Source organism: Myotis daubentonii, chromosome 6, assembly GCF_963259705.1.
Source record: "Myotis daubentonii chromosome 6, mMyoDau2.1, whole genome shotgun sequence".
NCBI classification, from domain to species: domain Eukaryota; kingdom Metazoa; phylum Chordata; class Mammalia; order Chiroptera; family Vespertilionidae; genus Myotis; species Myotis daubentonii.
Window position 1 is genome coordinate 89,231,129 of NC_081845.1, and position 18,878 is coordinate 89,250,006.

At 44.8% G+C, this 18,878-nt stretch overlaps 1 protein-coding gene across 1 annotated transcript in view; it reads left to right on the plus strand.

Moving 5' to 3' along the window:
• LOC132237631 (kinesin-like protein KIF6) overlaps positions 1-18,878 on the plus strand; it is a 156,741-nt gene that overhangs the window by 115,658 nt on the left and 22,205 nt on the right. The window lies entirely within an intron of this gene.

Here is an 18,878-nt window from a genome sequence, read left to right on the forward strand (position 1 = left end):
AATTTTTGCATAATGTTTGCAATTTAAAAATACACAATTCATTCTTCCTAATCTCAAATTACCCATGTGTTGGTGTGTGTTTACATCTCCATATGTTTTCGTGTATTCAGTGGAGGATCACTTATAAAGCATTTGGATTAGTGCACGGGATGCAGGACGTGCTCTCTGCATTGGCAGCTGTCGCTGGCAGATCTGGGAACACTGCCACAGAGTGTAATATGAGTATGTTTTGGTGTAATATTGGGGACATACTTATACTATTTGTTGTTAATCTGACCTTCAAATCTAACTGGACACCTGTATTTTACCTGGGATCCCAAGGCAGGAGCCAGGATTGACCCGCCGTGGTCAGGGACCCTGACCTTAACCAGTTACAGGCTGGAGATGGAGGGTCACGAAGCTGTCATCCAGCGACCCTGTGGGGAAAGGAGTGGGGTGGTGGTGGTGGTGGTGTGGGGACAGTCCCCCAATGCGCAGCGGACCGTTAGTCCTGGCAGTTTCCTTTTTAAACCATGCTCCCAGATTCTCTGTCTCTGGTGACAAGCAGCAGGCGAGGACAATAAGCTGGGAGGATCAGCATTCTGGGAAAGTCTATCAACTGACCTTTCTTCCCGCCCCATTTTCACTCTCTTGAATGTACTACCTTAGATACAAGACAAATAAATGGAAATGGAAACCAAATTCAGATCCTGAAAATACGGCGTTGACATCTGTTTCTGTGTTGAGCCCTTACTTTTGTTGTTGGTGGTGGTGGTTTTTATAGTTCTGCATCAATACTTTTCAATAGGCTAACTTCTATAAGTTGAGCTTATGTGCCACATATGATATGGACTTAAGGACCCTTAAACTATTACTTTCATTTCAGGGGACTTTTACAAAGTATTTTTTAATCTTTATTTTTGAAAGCATTACATATGTCCCCTTATTTCCCCCATTGACCCCTTCTAGCCCGCACCTGCTCCCCACCCCAGGCTTCTCCACCCTATAGTCTGTGTCCGTGGGTTGTGCATATATGCATACAAGGTCTTTGGTTGATCTCTTCCCACCCACCCCCACCTTCCCTCTGAGATTTGACAGTTTGTTACCTTTACGTAGTTTTAAATTTCAGAATATCTTGTGTTGCTTTACAAAATTGGCATTTGTGTTTGCTTCAACATTTTGCCCATGTGGTCATCTGTGGTGCTCTAATTTGTCACAATAATTAAAGATTAAGGAATAAAGGCAGAGTAGAAATTAAGGAGTCTGATGTAGCATGCCCCAATTAAAAACCCCGTTCCTTCATACACAGTTTAATAAACAGCAAACCAAGAGACAGAGACATATGAGAATCAATGCTACTGGAAAACCAGTGGGGAAGCCTGTCCCTGCCTCAGTGCTAACTTCCTTCGGAAGTGACTCACTTGTCTGAGAGAAGTCGAGCCCTGTCCCCACAGCGTCCCCTCATCTATAATGGGTAATTGGGGGCTCCTGGCCCTTAGTTACCGTGACTTCTATAAGCTTAAAAGCTTGGCCTTTGCTATCTACTTTGTCAACTTAGCTCACTACATCTTTTCACACTGGTATAAAGTTTTAAGGATCTCAGACTTCCTTTATACAAGCTTATCTGTCATGTTCCTTCATCTTACAAAATCCCCACAGTCTTTTCCTATTACTTACTGATGAGTATCTAATGATATTATTATAAACTAGAGGCCCGATGCATGAAATTTGTACACTCAGGGAGGGTCCCTCAGACCGGCCTGTGCCCTCTCACAGTCCAGGAGCCCTCGGGGGATGTCCGATTGATGGCTTAGGCCTGCTCCTCATGGAAAGCGGGCCTAAGCCATCAGTTGAACATCCTTAGCACTACTGTGGGAGCTGGAGAGGCTCCTGCCACCGCCGCTGTGCTCACCAGCCGTGAGCCCAGCTTCTGGCTGAGTAGCGCACCCCCTGTGGGAGCATACTGACCACTTGGGGGCAGCTCCTGCATTGAGCGTCTGTCCGAAGGTGGTCAGTGCAGGTCATAGTGACCGGTAATTTCGCTGTTAGGTCGATTTGCATATTAGCCTTTTATTATATAGGATACGCTGAAACCTGAAGAAGTCCAATTAATAGTGCTGATATGTATTATGTTTTTTTAATGTATTCCATTTTCCAGTGAAAAGCCTAATTGTTTTAAACCAAATCTAATAGATGTGGGATGTTTCTGGGCTTGCTTTTATTTTTTCTTTGGTAAGAATAGCTACCATGTTTTCCTGAGAACCTGCTCAAAGGACTTGACATTGTTGCAGACACTGTATAATTATATTATTTCTGATTCTTATTGTATAGAGGAAACTGAGGCTCAGGGTGTCAGAACACTGGCTGAGTGTCCAGGTCTGACTGACCCAGGGCCATGTTCTTTCCTTGTGCCTCATTCCACAAATGCCATGACCACACTCACATGTGTCAAATTCTCCAAGTGAGGATCTATTTCTGAATTATTTAAAAGGATAGCAAGTATTTAGCACTTCAGTTTAATCTCTTGAATTCATTGAAAGCAAATACATAAAAATATACATGAAAAAGAACTGTCAATCCCTGGAAATACTTTATTATTCAGTCTCTAATGAAGCATGTTCTAGATTGAACCTCGCTGTCGGAATGTAATTTGACAGCACAGAACAAGCTTACCAGGATAAAAAGAAAGCACTATTCTTTTTTTTTTCTTCTCAAAAATAAGCTCCCCAAATTCCCATTTACACGGAGACATCCAGAAGTTGCCATAGTAACCAGAAAACAGTTGCAAAACAAAGTCTGCAAATGTGGGACACCAGTGGAGTGCTCTTCCCTTGCAAGTTCTCTCTCAAAGCCAGCATTTCAAGGAAAAAATGATCAAGATTAGCCTCATCCTCTTCTTACTTATTCCAAACTCTTAAATAGTTTCTATAAGTCTACCAGTGTTTTGAATAAGACCTGATTATATCCTTAGGGTAAAAAATTTTTAAGTTGACTTGCTGGGCCAAAGAGAATAAATATCTTAAAATCTGAACTGTGTGTGGCCCAGTGTCAAAGCCCACCAGTAGCAAGCATGGCTTTGTTATTGGAGAAGTTGGGGCGTCCTCTCCCCCACTGGCTGCTGGGGATGGTGTCTTCACAATCTCTCCAGGAAAAGAATTTTCTGAGACTCACACAGGAGGATGAGAGATTTTTATTTTCATGGAATTACACCCTTGGGTTTCCGAAGTCCTGTTCCAGTCCTAGAAGGAGTGTAGCTGGGTTTCAGTAGACCTAAAAGCAAAGCCAGTGTCCAGAATTTCCCTCCCATGATGCATCCAGGTCCAGTTAGCATCAGGCTAGCTGCAGTCCATTAGTCTAGCGAATGCCAGGAAGCAGGAGCGAGAGAGCCCCGCAAGCCAGGAGTCAAGTGCAATTTGCCAAAAGAGCAAACTCCTGTGTTCAAGGGATTGAAATATCCCAAATTTCAGGCCCTTACAGTGGCCACACCCATTCTGGCCAATAACTTGTTCCCAGGTGTGACTGACAGTCAAGTACTTCCCCACATCACCCCAACTCACTGCAGATGCACCCATCCTCCTCCCTGTCCAGTCCCTTCCCCCTGCGACCTGCAGAGGATAGACCTGTGGTTCCCTGGGGAGTGTAAAGATGTAGCTTTCTGGCAAAGCTGCCCAAATGAGATGCCTATAATATGTAGCTTTCCTGTTACTAATAACTAGGTGAGTTACAATGGCCTACACTTGATACTTTTTGTCTCATCCTATATAATAAAAGCCCAGTGACCAAATGACAGAATGACCAGAACAACCAGTCGACCAGTCGCTACGACGCGCAGACTACCAAGGGGCAGACGCTCAACACAGGAGCTCCCCCCCGGTGGTCACTGTGCTCCCACAGTGAGAACGCCTCTTGGCTGACCAGGATGAGCAGCACTCCCACAGCTGGCTGATACCTACAGGCCATGCCCCCCACCAGTGCACAAATCCCGTGCACTGGGTCTCTAGTAGTTAAATGTTTCTATCAATTAATCAAGTCTAATTGAGCAAGACAGTCCTGCACAGTTCCATAGCTGGGACCATTTTCTTGACCCAGCCCATACTCTAAGCAGTCTGTCCTCAAGCGTGGCCAGAGGATAACTTGCAGTAGAGTTTCCTGTCATAGTCAAAAGACAAGTTTCTGGGACCCCTTTTCTAACCCATGGATTCAGAATCTCTACAGCAGAGCCCAGGATTGCACATTTTAGCATGTATATGTGCTCAGGCGAAAGTTGGGGACAGTTTGGGATTTTCCATTAAGAAGCTGTTGAAAAGTTTGTGAGCAGGTCTATAGTATGCATCCTCACCAACATCACTAAATTTGAAAATTTGGCCAATTTGGCAGACAAAAAGTATCAACACTAATAAAAGAGAAAAATGGTAATTGGCGTACGAGCTACCCTTTTCATTGGCTAATCAGGGCTATATGCAAATTAACTGCCAACTGAGATGGCAGTTAACTGCCAACAAGATGGCGGTTAATTTGCATATGTAGGCACAATGCAGGGAGGCGAAAGGGAAAGCAGGAAGAAGCCCCCTGCCACTGACAGTGATCGGAAACCCAGGGGGGAGCTAAGAGCTGGGGGGCAGGGCAAAGGCGGCCCTGGGGCTGCCTTTGCCCTGCCCCCCAGCCATGATCAGAGAATCAGGTGCCTTTTCTGCCCTGGCCAGTGATAGCAGGAAGTAGGGGTGGAGCCAGCGATGGGAGCTGGTTACGGTCGAAGCTGGCAGTCCCAGGAGCTAGGGGTCCCTTGCCTGGGCCTAAAGCAAAGCCCACGATCGTGGGGCCGCTGCAGCTGCGGGTCCCCGCTGCCCGGGCCGAACGCCTAGGCCAGAGGCATCAGGCCTGGGCAAGGGGCCGATCCTGTGATTGGAGGGTGATGGGGGTCAACGCCTGAGGGCTCCCAGTATGTGAGAGGGGGCAGGCTGGGCTGAGGGACACTCCCCCCCACACACACACCCAGTGCACGGGGATCAGCTGAGCCGCGAGGCCTCCCGGCACTGGCATCAGTGTGACAGGGGGCAGTGCCCAAACCCCCTGAACCCCCTGATCGCCCTGCGGCTCTGTGTGCAACAGGGGGCGGGGCCACAACCTCCCTATCCGCCCTGCTCTGTTCGGGACAGGGGAAGGCGCCCCAACCCCCTGATCAGCCCTGCTCTGTACCTGATAGGGGGGAGCTGCCCAACCCCCTGATCGCTCTGCGGCTCTGTGTGTGACAGGGTGCAGTGCCCCAACCCCCTGATCGGCCCTGCTCTGTGTGTGACAAGGTGTGGTGCCCCAACCCCCTCCCCCCCGCCCCCCCCCCCAACGGGTCCTGCTCTGTGTGTGACGGGGTAGAGCCATAACCTCCCCTTCGGCCCTGCCCTGAGTGTGAGAGTGGCGGCGCCCCAACCCCTCTGATGGGCTCTGCTCTGTGAGTGACAGGGGTCAGTGCCCCAACCCCCTGATTGGCCCTGCTCTGTGCATGACAGGGGGTTGCACTGCAACCTCCCCATCGACCCTGCCTTGAGTGTGACAGGGGGCGGTGCCCCAATCCCCCAATCGGCCCTACCCTGAGCGTGACTGAGGGTGGCATCGCAACCTCCTGATCCTCCCTGCTCTGTGCATGACATGGGGCGGTGCCCCAACTCCCCAAATGGCCCTGCTCTGAGCCCGACCAGGGGCTGCACCTAGGGATTGGGCCTGCCCTCTGCCACCCGGGAGCAGGCCTAAGCCAGCAGGTCGTTTATCTCCCGAGGGTTCCCAGACTGGGAGAGGGCACAGGCCGGGCTGAGGGACCCCCCCTCCCTCCCCGAGTGCACAAATTTTTGTGCACCGGGCCTCTAGTATATATATAGTGTGTGTATATATATATAGTATGGCTTGCATTTGGGACCTGAAGAAGTGCCACAACAAATGACGAGACTAGATAAGAAATATGAATTTGGAAACAGGGGGCTAGGCAGAGAGCCCAACTCTAGTAGGAGGGCTTCACTGGTGCCCAGGCCCTACCAGCCTTTGATTCAATTTTAGATACACATATTGCCCTTAGGCAGGCAATTCCAGTAGCAGACAGACTACCTTAAAGGGCAGTAAATATTAGTAAAGATTTACTTTGAGACTATTAGGTCAGGAAATTGCTTGAGCCACCATTGTCTCCACTAAACAATCAGTGCATAGCTTTGGCCCTTGCCAGAGCTCAAGGTCCATCAGTCTTCTGGGTTCCTTGGTTACACTTTCCTGATAGTGTAGACAATGGGTAGCTTCCAGCATTTCCCTGGAGTGTCAGAGGAGGTCTGGTTGATGTGCTGACTCTGTGAGACTGGGATTCAGTCTTGCTCACCTTGCAACCTCCGCTCCTAAAACGGAGCCTGATGCACAGCAGGGCTCAGTGAGTGATTATTGAGTGAATGAACATTAAGAGTAACTTTTCGTCTTTCTCACATATTCAGCAAATACTTTCCCCATTTTATAAATTTTAGTTTAGTTTTATGTTCTTCATCTGTTCAGATCAGTCTTTTCATTTTATGGTTTCTGCTTTGGGTATCATGCTTAGAAGTGTAACAGCTCACTGACAAATGATTCCACTTACAAGAAAGTGTTGTGTTATTTTGGATTGAAGTGTGATGCCCAGTTGCATCCACCCCATTGTTCCCATAGTGGCCTGGAAATGGAAAGGGATGGTCGGTCATCATCAGCTTGGAGTGAATTTATCAGAAGTTTCTGGAACGTGGAGATTTTACCTGAATCTTGAAGAAAGAGAGAAAAAAAAACTGTCCTAAGTTAACAAAATCAATGTTCATTTTGAATCCACCCTCTAGAAATAGCCTCCATTGATAAAAGTGCCATTTTAAGGAGTGATAAAGTAGCTCAAAGTGAATCATAAGGGTAACATGAGCCTCGTATACAAGCCAGTTTGGAAAAGAGAATAGTGCCTGGGGTCCTTTCCACCAAAACTTCACAGTGAAGTCTGTTACGGGTTAAACTGTGTCTCCCCCTCCCCACCCCCACTTCCTGTGCCAAAGTCCTAACCCTGGTACCTCAGAACCTGACCCTGTTGAGAGCCAGGGTCTTTCCAGAGGTAATCGAGTTAAAATGAGGCCATCAGGGTGAGCGCTGAACAATATGACTTGTGTCCTTATTGAATGGGGAAACTTAGAGACAGACACATCTATGGGGGATGCCGTGTTAACATGAAATGGTCATCTAGGAGGAGGGTCCTGGAGTGGGTCCTCAGAGGGGAGACCAGCCCTGTCCACAACCCTGTTTGGGACTTCTAGTGTTCCGAACTGTGAGATAATAAGTGTCAGTTGTCTAAGCCACCCAGTTTGTTGTATTTTGTTCTGCTCCCGGCTCCATCCTTCCCAGGTGTGTGTCCTTGGGCACGTCACTTAACCCTCTAAGCCACGCTTTCTAATGTGTGAAATGAGCATAACAACACCTCCCTTCTAGGATTATAGTAAGAATTGAATTAAATGACATTTGGAAAGACCCCGTGGTTCTCAGCGAGCGACTATTTAAAGACAAGACTGTTAACTGGTTCCTCTCTATTGTCTCACTACCTGGCAACCAGGTGGTCAGTCATTAATTAATTGTTTTATTGAATTGATGGGGAGAGGGAAGCCTGATGATTTCCGGTAATAAGACCTGAATCTCAGGCCCAGAATTGAACGTACGTGAGTACAGAGCACATCACAGATGACTTTGACTTCAAACAAACAAACAAACAAACAAACAAAAAAAACAAATTGTGAGACCCCAGACCTTTTGGAAAAGTTGAACTTTCCAAATAACCTGCCAGTGATGTTTATCGAATTTAATTTTCCAGGAGCTATTCAAGGTCTTTTTACCTAATTCTTGGCTTGAAATTAAAACTTGGTAGATGTATCTGAGTTGTGCTGCTGTGCTTTGCAGACTCTCAGACTCTGCTCATTATCACACTCGGGAGTGAACTGGGTGACCTTGCGGGTGTGTAAAGGCTGTGGGAGACCGTGTGAGCTGAGTCAGTGGTTCAGGCCACTCTCAGGAGCAACATTCTTGTTGTCTGTAATACAAGGAGGAAAGGGTACGTTTGCTATTAGGTTGTGTTTGTTATCAACACTAAGCGTCTGTCGCCTTGTGTGCTATGTGTGGGAATCGAGGATTTGGGTCATAATTATTGTTACAGAATCATCTTCCACTCCACCCTTAGAGGGACATTGACTCACATATACTTACAGAGTCTTGTTTGAAAGATATGTTAATTGTAAATAATTAGCACCTTTAGTCCAAGATTTGTGAGCCTGGGAAGAGCAAAATACGCAGCAGGCTAAATATTTTGGATCCTGCTTTTATTATAATACAAACTAGAGGCCTGGCACACGAAAATTTATGCACTTGGGAGGGGGGGGTCCCTCAGCCCAGCCTGCACCCTCTCGCAGTCTGGGACCCCTCGGGGGATGTCTGACTGAAGGCTTAAGTGGACCTAAGCTGGCAGTCAGACATCCCTCTGGCAGCCTGGGATACCTCGGGGGATGTCCGACTAATGACTTAGGCTCGCGGGGAGCTGGCCTAAGCTGTTAGTCGGACATCCTTAGCGCTGTCATGGAGGCAGGAGAGGCTCCCGCCACCATCGCTGCACTGGCCAGTCATGAGCCGGCTTCTGGCTGAGGAGTGCTCCCCCTGTGGAAGTGCACTGACCACCAGGGGGCAACTCCCACATTGAGCGTCTTCCCCCTGGTGGTCAGGGCGCATCATAGCGACTGGTCATTCCGCCATTAGGGTCAATTTGCATATTACCTTTTTATTGTATAGGAAGGATAGCCTCTCTTATTAGTAGGTCCCAATAGGCAGCTAAAAGCCTTAGCAAAGATGTGTTCACAATTGTAACCTCTTCTTTTTGTCTACTGTATATTCTTACTAGAAGGAAATAAACTTAAATTTTGAGCACATACTCTATGCCAGGCATTTCTTTTTTATATATATTATATATGAGAAATATACATTTTAAAATAGTGATTCTGTGTTATAACATAGTTTGCTTTCTGCTCTCATCTAATCTGATTCATGCTATTGCATGAACCATGAGTTTTGAGATCTAAAACATTTATTAAAATAAGCAAAGTGGTATGGTACAGTCATTATTAGAATGTTAAAATGTACATAGCCTCTATACATGATTACAGAAACATAATCTTTTTAGCTGTAAAAACTTAGCTCTAGAGTTTCTTCTGATCATTAAAATTCTCATTTCTGATTAAACATAGCAGAAGAAAGTAATTTTTACTCCCTGTTATTGAAATTCGCCAGCAAGAGCAACAACATGTGAAATGTAGAGGGGGAATAAAAGCCATCTTCAGTGAAACAAGGAAACAGCCATAACCTCAAACCCGGAGGAAACCTGCCAAATACTATGAAATTTGACTTATGGCGACGGAGGGTGCTGAGAGCCAACATATATATTCTCCAACCTCAGGCAGGATACAATTTCCCCTTTGCGAAAGGGTCACAATTCTCAAACCCAAATCTGATGATCATTTGGTCAGAGTGTTGAGATCTAAGAACATAGGCAAGTATGGGGGGCCCAGTGTTACAGAGATATTTATTCTGCACTACAAAAGGTGCATCATAAGAAGAAATGTTAAAGACAGACCTTTTTGTGGTCAGTAGTCCAGGTGCATTGCCAAGAAAGATGTTCTTTTTTAGTGGGGTTCAGTGAGTTTGTGACTTAAGGGGTTTTACCATCCCAGACCTCTTAGTGCAAAAAATTGAGGAAAGTGTATGCTGTTAAGGCTAAGGATATAGCAGATAGTAAAAGTATGTTAATTTGAATATTTCCTCATCTATTCCCAGACTACTCTTTAGGGAAAAGATGACATGTTGAAAGATTAAGTTATTAGAAAGAAAACATCTGCAGACCTATCCACATATATGGAGTATAGGTGTGGGGGGAGCACTAAGGAACATATACTGGTATTTGAAGGTTGATTACATCAGAAGCAGAGAGTTCTTTATAATCTTAGATATTACCTAAATACATTCTTTGTTTTACAAAAATAGCTTAAAATGTAGAAGGGTTAAAAATAAAAAGATTGCAAGACAAGAGAGGAAGATCAAAAGAAAACTTGAGGCCCTAGCTGGCTTTGCTCAGTAGTTAGATGTTGGCCCATGAACTGAAGGGTCACTGGTTCAATTCCCAGTCAAGGGCCCATACCTCAGCTGCATGCTCAATCCTTGGTCCCTTGTAAGGGTGCATTTGGGAAGCAACAAATCAATCTGTCCAATCTGTCTTTTCTCTCTCTCTCTCTCTCTCTCTCTCTCTCTCTCTCTCTCTCTCTCTCTCTCTCTCTCCCCTCCTTTTCTTCCAATCTGTCAAAAACAAAAATCAATGGAAAACATATCCTTGGGTGAGGATTTTTTTTTTTGAAAAAGCAGCCTTTTTTACTCAAACATTAACATAGTTATTTTTGATTGGGAGATTCCTACTTTCATATTTGCTCCTTTTTGTGTTGTTCGTGCCGGGGTTGTTCTGGCATTAAGAAGGGTTCAGCAATCTGGAGAAGGGCTGTGTATAACTTAATAAAGAGTCCAGAGTTGAAGCATAATTTTGAAAGGCATTTGGGGGTCAGAGGAGCCTAGCTAAAGAAACTAAGATCTCTTCATCTCAGGACCCCTTGTTATTTATTAACACAAATTGTCCTAAGGTGAGGTGGAGATATACACTTTAAAGGGTAGGCTTAGGGACAGATTCCATTGTCAGATTGGAAGAATGTGCATGTGGCTGTTCAGGTGTTTGGCCAGTAGGAGGCAATAGCATGTAGATTAAGATGCCCTGAGCTGTCTGGCAGCAAGCAATCATCCTTTTCAGGTTTGGGGAAATGCCTTCAGCCATTCCCAACAGGTGACAACATATATGTCTCAGCCCTTGTTCCATCAACCTTTTGATGAAACGCTTGCAATGATGACATGCTGGAACTGGCTTCCGGCAGTTCGGATGTTTAACGTAGTAAGTGTGATAGAGATGAACAGTGCTCACCAAAATGTCTAGCTTATTCTTTCTTGCACAGGCTTCCTTGAAGAGAGTTCATGTGGCTTGCGTTAGCCAATGAAATGTGAGTGAATGCGAGATGCTACTTTTGCATTGAAGCTTTTAAGAACTAGCATGAGGTTCTCCTTGGTCTCTTTCCCTCTTGTGGCAACCCTGAAGCTTATGTTGAGATGGTGCCTCACAAGCTGGCAGCACCTTCCCAGCCTTGCTGACGCTCTAACCACTGAGCAGAGCCACCATTAAACCATATTGACAAATAATGTAAGAAAGAAACCGTTATGATTTTAAGCCTCTGAGATTATGGTGCTATTTGTTAATTTGCTACCACAATGTAACTTGATCTATCTTGATAAATATAATGTGTGTGTCATTTATAACAATTCATTATTCCTCATAAGATTCAAACGTAGCATGGCTTTTTAATTAAAAAAACAATTTTTATGTTAGTGCTACATATATCATCTGTTTTTCCAGTGAGTTTGAAACAATATTAAAACCTATAAATCTGGACAAAAGTGTCAAAAATTACAAAATTTTTAAAAGAGAAACTAGATTTAAAAAAGAAGATAGATGGATATAATAGACAACTGGGATGCGTTAACTTATGGCCATTAAGGACAAATTTTAGCTATAATTTTTGAGGCAGAGAAGTAGAAACAAGGGAAACATTTAGGCATTTTGAATTACATGATTTTTATTGTTCAGAGCAAGCTTACAGGTACTAAATTGTAGGTAAAATATATGCAAGGATCTTGTGTGGTAAAATGGTTAGTGTCTTGCCTGTGACTTTGAAAGAAATGCAAAAATTTTATACTTCTATTGGTCTTGTATAATATTGAGAGCATTATATTATCCTATACTACAGTCCCGGTGCACAAAAATTTTTGCACTGGGCCGGGGTGGGGGGTCCCACAGCCTGGCCTGTGCCCTGTTGCAGTCTGGGACCCCTTGGGGGGTGACCACCTGCTGGCTTAGGCCCGCTCCCTGGGGAATTGGGCCTAAGCTGCAGTCAGACATCCCTCTGGCTTCCCAGGAGCCCTCGGGGGATGTCCACTTGTCAGCAGGGAGCAGGCCTAAACTGCAGTCAGACATCTTTAGCGCTGCTGAGGAGGCAGGAGAGGCTCCCACCAACACTGCTGTACTGGCAGCCATCAGCCTGGCTTGTGGCTGAGCAGAGCTCCCCCATGTGGGAGCTCACTGACCACCAAGATGCAGCTCCTGCATTGAGCGTCTTCCCCCTGGTGGTCAGTGTGTGTCATAGTGACCAGTCATTCCCAGTCTTTCTGCTGTTAGGGTAAGTTTGCATATTACCCTTTTATTATATAAGATAGAGGCCTGATGCATGGGTGGGGGCCGGCTGGTTTGCCCTGAAGGATGTCCCGGATCAGGGTGGGGGTCCCACTGGGGTGCGTGGCCAGCCTGGGTGAGGGGCTGATGGATGTTTGCAGGCTGGTCACACCCCCTTCAGGGTGGGGTTCCCACTGGGGTGCCTGGCCAGCCTGGGTGAGGGGCTGATGGCTGTTTTCAGGCTGGCCACACCCCCTTTAGGGTAGGGGGTCTCCACTGGGGTGCCTGGCCAGTCTGGGTGAGGGGCTGAGGGCCGTTTTCAGGCTAGCTAAGCCCCCTGGCGATGGAAGCTCCCAGCCTCTCCTTTCTCTCTCTCTCTCTTTTTTTTATTCTGGGATTTATTTACCTTCTATAATTGAAACTTTGTAGCCTTGAGAGGAGCTCAGAGCCGGCCAGGGCAGGTGGGAGGGAAGCCTCCTGCTCACTCCAGCTCCATGGCCACAGTCGGCTAAAAGCAGGTATCTGGGGTTTATTTACCCTCTATAATTAAAACTTTGTTGCTTTCAGTGGAGCTCAGAGCGGGCCGTGGCAGGTGGGAAAGCTTGGCTTCCTCCATCATTTGGGGCAACCAAGCCTCCTCCTGCTTGCTCCAGCTCCGTGGCTGCCGGCCACTATCTTGGTTGGGTTAATTTGCATATAGTCACTCTGATTGGCTGGTGGGCATGGCTTAAGGCATCGTGAAGGTACAGTCAATTTGCATGCTTGTCTTTTATTAGTGTAGATAATAAGCTGGTGATATGCAAATTAACCCTCACACCCTCACAAGATGGCTGCCTATGACCAGGCCGGCAGGGAGGTTAGTGAGGGACAACCAAGCAACTGAACAAGCAGGCTGCATGGGGCGACCAGGCCGGCAGGGGAGCCATGAGGGGCAACCAGGGTGATGGGAGGGGAACTTGGGGGCAACCAGGCTGGCAGAGAGAGGACAGTTGGAGGCGACCTGGCTGGCAGGGGGGCAGTTAGGGGCAACCAGGCCAGCATGCAGAGGCAGTGAGGGGTGACCAGGATGGCAGATGGGGGCAGTTAGGGGCGACCAGGAAGGCAGGCAGGTGAGCAATTAGGAGTCAGTGGTCCAGGATTGTGAGAGGTATGTCCGACTGCCGGTTTAGGCCTGATCCCCCAAGGGGTCCCGGATTGGAGAGGGTGCAGGCTGGGTTGAAGGGACGCCCCCCACCCCATGCCCAAATTTTGTGCACCAGGCCTCTAGTATTAAATATAGTATATTTAATTAAATATATTAGTCAGGTTCCAACCAGGAAGATAAGTCACTGTGTTTATTATTTTTTATCTTTATTGTTGAAAGTATTACATATGTTCCCTCCCCCCCCCCATTGACCCTTTCTAGCCCACCCCCAACCCCCACCCCAGGTCTTCATCACCCTATTGTCTGTGCCCACAGTTTATGCATATATGCACACAAGTTCATTGGTTGATCTCTTCCCACCCACCCACCATCCTCTGCCTTCCCTCTGAAGTTTGTCACTCTGTTCCATGCCTCTATGTCTCTGGATCTATTTTTGTTCATCATATTTTGTTTCTTGGATTCCACATTTGGATGGACCTGGATAGTATTATGCTAAGAAAAAGATAAGTCACTGTATTTAAAATGAGAAAAGTCAATGCAGATAGTTTTCTCTCATCGGTGATGGAAGAATCTCAGAAGACAAACCGGATGCTGGTGCAACTCAGAGGTTACCACAGTGGGAAGCCACTAGGTCAGGCAGGTCTCAGCTAGTAGGAGCCACCTGCAGGCGATCGGAGGGTGTGCGGAAGGGAAAGGCAGAGTAATTCTCCCTCTCCCTGTCTTCCAAGTGGGAAGACAGCTACCAACTAACAGGGGCCTTGGGAAAAGCTACCTTTAGAACTCAGCATCTCTGTGATGTAGAGCAAAGGAGAAGAAAGGGATCAGAGAACTCAGATCAATTGCTTTTTGCTTATCTTACAAATCAGGAATATACACAGGGGAAACTGGCAGAAAATCAATGTTTGCTATAGCGTTAAGCACAGAAGCTATTTTTATAGCATTTCTTGCTGATAGATAGTTTCATTTTTTGGCAGGCTGACTTTTGTATCTTATATTTTTATTCCTTATATTGGTTCCAAGCTAGGAGAGCGAGGAGACAAAGGCCTTATCAGCCACCCAACCTTCAACAAGTACTTTGATCATGTTTGAGGTTTGCCACCTGGAGTCTTGCCAATTCTAACAGCAAGGGATCATTGTGGCCACAGAGAGAACTGTGATTCTTCCAAACGTGGAGAGATAGTATGGGCCGATAACATGGAGGGAAATATTATACCTCAGACTAGACATCTGTGCTTCTAGTTCTTCCTTCAGCACCTCCATCTCTACTGTGAGTGACATGTTCTCAGATCCTCATCTGTTGCTGATCTTGATGTCCAAACTCAAAGACTGCATTTAGAACTGTTGCCATCAATGTGATAGGACCAATTTCTTTCATACAAATAACATTTTTTAAACGTTTACCTGAGTTCTGCGTGGTGTGTAATCCCAGAAGCTCCTTGTTGTCTATACACAGGACAGTAAATGTATTGTCAGTGTACTTGTAATCTGAAGGTAATTAGAATGTGTAAAAAAAGGTTTTCCTTAAAGACAGTTTAATGAACTGCTATAAATTCTTGAGATCATTAGAATTTTTAGCCCCATCATAGTATTGTTCCAGTTATGTGTATGGTCAGACTTGGAAATTGGTAAGCCAGGCTGAATTTTAAAAGGAAAAGAAAAAAAAGTTAGTCAATTAAAAAAATAAGTAGATATGCTAGACGGATGAGTTACTGACTGCCACTGAGGATTAAATTTAGCCATGGTTGTTCTTGCAGGTACAAAAGGGGGGGACTATTTGGGGTTATAGAGTTTCTGTTGTTCAGAGACCAATTCTTTATGCTGATGATATGATGACATCAGTTCCAGGATGACAAACAGAGATGATAATTGAATATAACTCTGATTAGAGATACAGCTAAAATTCTTTGCAATTTGCCTTATGTGCCAACTTCAGCATACTTGGATTTTTCTATATAAATGTGTTTCACTTTGATTTTCCAAATCCTGGAGAAATGGCCCACAGGGAAGCAATCTGCTGAATTCTGACATCAACAGAAGAAGAGCCATCGCTAACTCTGACAGTCAGCTCTCCCCAAATCATTGTCAGCTAATAAATCTTTGAGGGTGTAAAAATAAAAATCCGTCAAACTATTTCCAGACCTGTTAGGAGGGATATAGCACAATAAAACATAGTAGGATGTTCTTATTCGAACGGTGAATCATAATTGCTGGAACATTCTTGTCATATGTCCCAGATTGTTCCAACGCTTACTTTTACATTTCAAGCAGAATCCGTGTGCCTACTCTATTTTTCTCTCTTACAAAACTACTTTGACAACATGATGGACCCAGAAATCCTTCAGCCAGGGAAAATGATTTTGAGTGCTTTTCTAACAGCTGTATGTCCTATAAAGAGAAAAATCAGAAAGGAAGATGGCAGTTTGGGATCATTCATTTCAGCAGAGGGCTATCTCATTGGGGGCATTTTGCTGCTAGACAGCGTGTTCTGAAGCCATCTCAGAAAAAGATGAAGGCAAGTGTTGATGGCCACATGCTAAACCAGCAGGTTTGGTCTGGCCTTGCTGATGAAGGCTGAGGCAGAGAACATGAAGAGAGCTCATTCACTGTGTGAAGAACTAGACAGGGAATTATTTATCCAGTGAGGCCAGGGTTAGTCATTTTGAGTTCAGGGTGTTTTTACCTGAAAAGTTAGGGTATCAGCTTAGAGAACGCATGGAGATTGGTACTTTCAGTCTTCGATGCAGATGGAGTAGGTGAGGGGAGGACCAGATCAGCTGGGACATGCAGGTAGAGAGTGTTATTAGAAAGGAGAATTGGGGTGGAAAGCTGGGTTCTGGAATCTGGTTGCTGCTGTTTTCTTTAAAGGAATACATCTTGTATTCCTGTTCAGTCCAAGAGAGAGTTTCTTAACCTAACCTAGTCTACATCAACGGGAATTCCTGTGGAGATATTTCACTCCAAAATAGCAGAGTGATTAAAAAGACTTTGATACATAAGAATAGAATATAAGGTAAAGCTATGACAAGAAATAAACACATATTTAAAGATCCTGGAATATCTTATATGTGATATAAAGACAGTATGTAGATCACTGAAGGCTGCATTAACTATAATCATTTTCAAAGTTATTGAAAATATGTGAGATTAAAAAGAGAAAAATTGTTACAAAAACATAAGACCACATTATATAAACACAAAACCACATTTTACTTATCAATTCCTTCCCCTAAAATCAAAATTTTCAGTCTTGAAGATGGGCACACACACATAGCATTATGAATATTTTAATTTACAAAGTTCCTAGTTGATCTACCGATAAGAATCAGAATAGCAGGACTGGTTGTTGTATGTCTGTAAAACCCAAAAGGGAAGAGGAATGAAAAGCCTTTGGGAAATGTTTATCAGGCTTACCCAATCCGATCGTTATACTGTTTCTTTTAAATTTCTCTTTTGGCCTAGGAGTATGTCCTGCTCAATAGGAAGTGATTTTGTCCAATGAAATGTGAGATTTTTTTTACCATATGAAATAGCTTCTGAGAGTGGAGCAAGTGTCCTGCAAAAGCAGCTTCTGGGACCACTGTACAACCACATTGCTGCTCCTTCTGTGCAGAGAATTTGAAGCCACCTGAGAGGATCATTGTTGAGTCACCTTTTAGATCCGCATCACTCTTTATAGTGCACAGAACTGGCTGGCTGCCAAACACTGGTAGCCCAATGGATCACACCATCGCACCCCACGACCACCTGGAGCATAATGTCCATTACAATGTCATGTTTAAAAAAAAATGATGGACATTCAGAAATCCATTTGGAACAATCCTTTCTTTGCATTTTCCTATTTTGAATATCATGATCTCCTACTATATGCACATATGTCTAATGGCCTTTATGAACGCAATGCCTAACACCATTTGAGAATAGTCCAAGGGAATTAATGAAGATAAGTAAATTTTGAGTAGGATTATTTGGGGAGGAGGAAAGGGACATAGTTGCCGGGGTTCATGTCCCAGCATCAAGAAAGGTTCAGGAATCTGGAAAAGGGGCTGCGTGTAGATGACATAGAAATCCAGAGACTAATAAAGAGTCTGGAGACGAGATATAATTTTGAAAGGCATTGGGGATCAGAGGACCTTCAGCTAAAGGAACTGAAGAGTGCCTCCTTGTCTAGGACCCTTGCTTTTATTAACACAATTTGTCCTGAGGCAAGGTAGAGATAATACACTTCAAAGGGTAGGGTTTCAAAGGGTACAGAGTCCATTGTCAGAATGGGGAATAGCCTACGGCTGTTCAGGTGTTTGGCCAGTAGGAGGCAATAACATGTAGATTAAGATGCCTTTTAACTGTCTGGCAGCCACAATCAGTTTCCTATTCAGGTTTGGGGAAATGCCTTTAGCCATTCCCAACAGGTGACTACATGTGTGACTCAACCCTGTTGAGTCCCCAAGTCTCATCAACCTTTTGATGAAACTCTTGAAATTATGACATGCTGGAATTGGTCTACGGCACATAGTTTTCTAGTAAGCAATACTAGGCAATATTTGACCAGAAAGAGGGCATTCTACGCAAGAGAAAGGGTAGTTGAAGGTAGAGGGGTACTGGTTAAATGCTCTGGAACTGGGCACAAAGCATAACTGAAGCCCAAGATAGGCAGAGAGATTTGAGTTGATCTGCTGTTTCAAAAAATTCTAATTTTTAGACTCAAATGAATTATATTCTATGCACTCAAACAGTCTGCAGATGTAGTCTCCTAATTATTTGGAGATTTTTAGAAGTTATGAAACATGCCTTAACATCCAGAAAACTAGAAATGAGCAAGAGTCAACAAGTTAATAAACATTTTTGAGCACTTTACGTTAAGTTATGCTAAGGGTACAATGATGACTAAGACCCAGTTCCTGCCCTGGAGGAGTTCAGAGCCCAGGAGGGAGGAGGAAGAAAGTGGAGAGCCTTCCTAGAGGAGGTAACCTTCTGACGGGCCCTCAGTGAGAAGTGGGACGTGGCTGTACTGGAGATGAGAAAGGGAAAAACCTGGCCTTCATGGACCACAGACTGCAGACATGAGGAGTCTGTAGGGGGCCCATCGAACCTTTTAGGCGTTTACCCTGTCAATAAAAGTCATCTATTCTCAACTTTCCAAAAAAGTAAACCTATTTGGGAAAGAACAAGTTAATTGTTTTTTTAATATCAAGCCATAAGAAAAGGATCTGTAAAAAGATTACTAAATAATAGCCAATAAGCAATTAGGGAAGAATCAGCATTGATTCACCTTAAACTAATTTCATTGGCTTTTCTGATAGGGTTATAAGAATTCACAGATCAAGAGAATTCACTTTATTTTATAAAGTCTCCCAAAATACCCTCTAGGACAGTGATGGCAAACCTATGACATGCGTGTCAGAGGTGACACGCGAACTCATTTTTTTGGTTGAT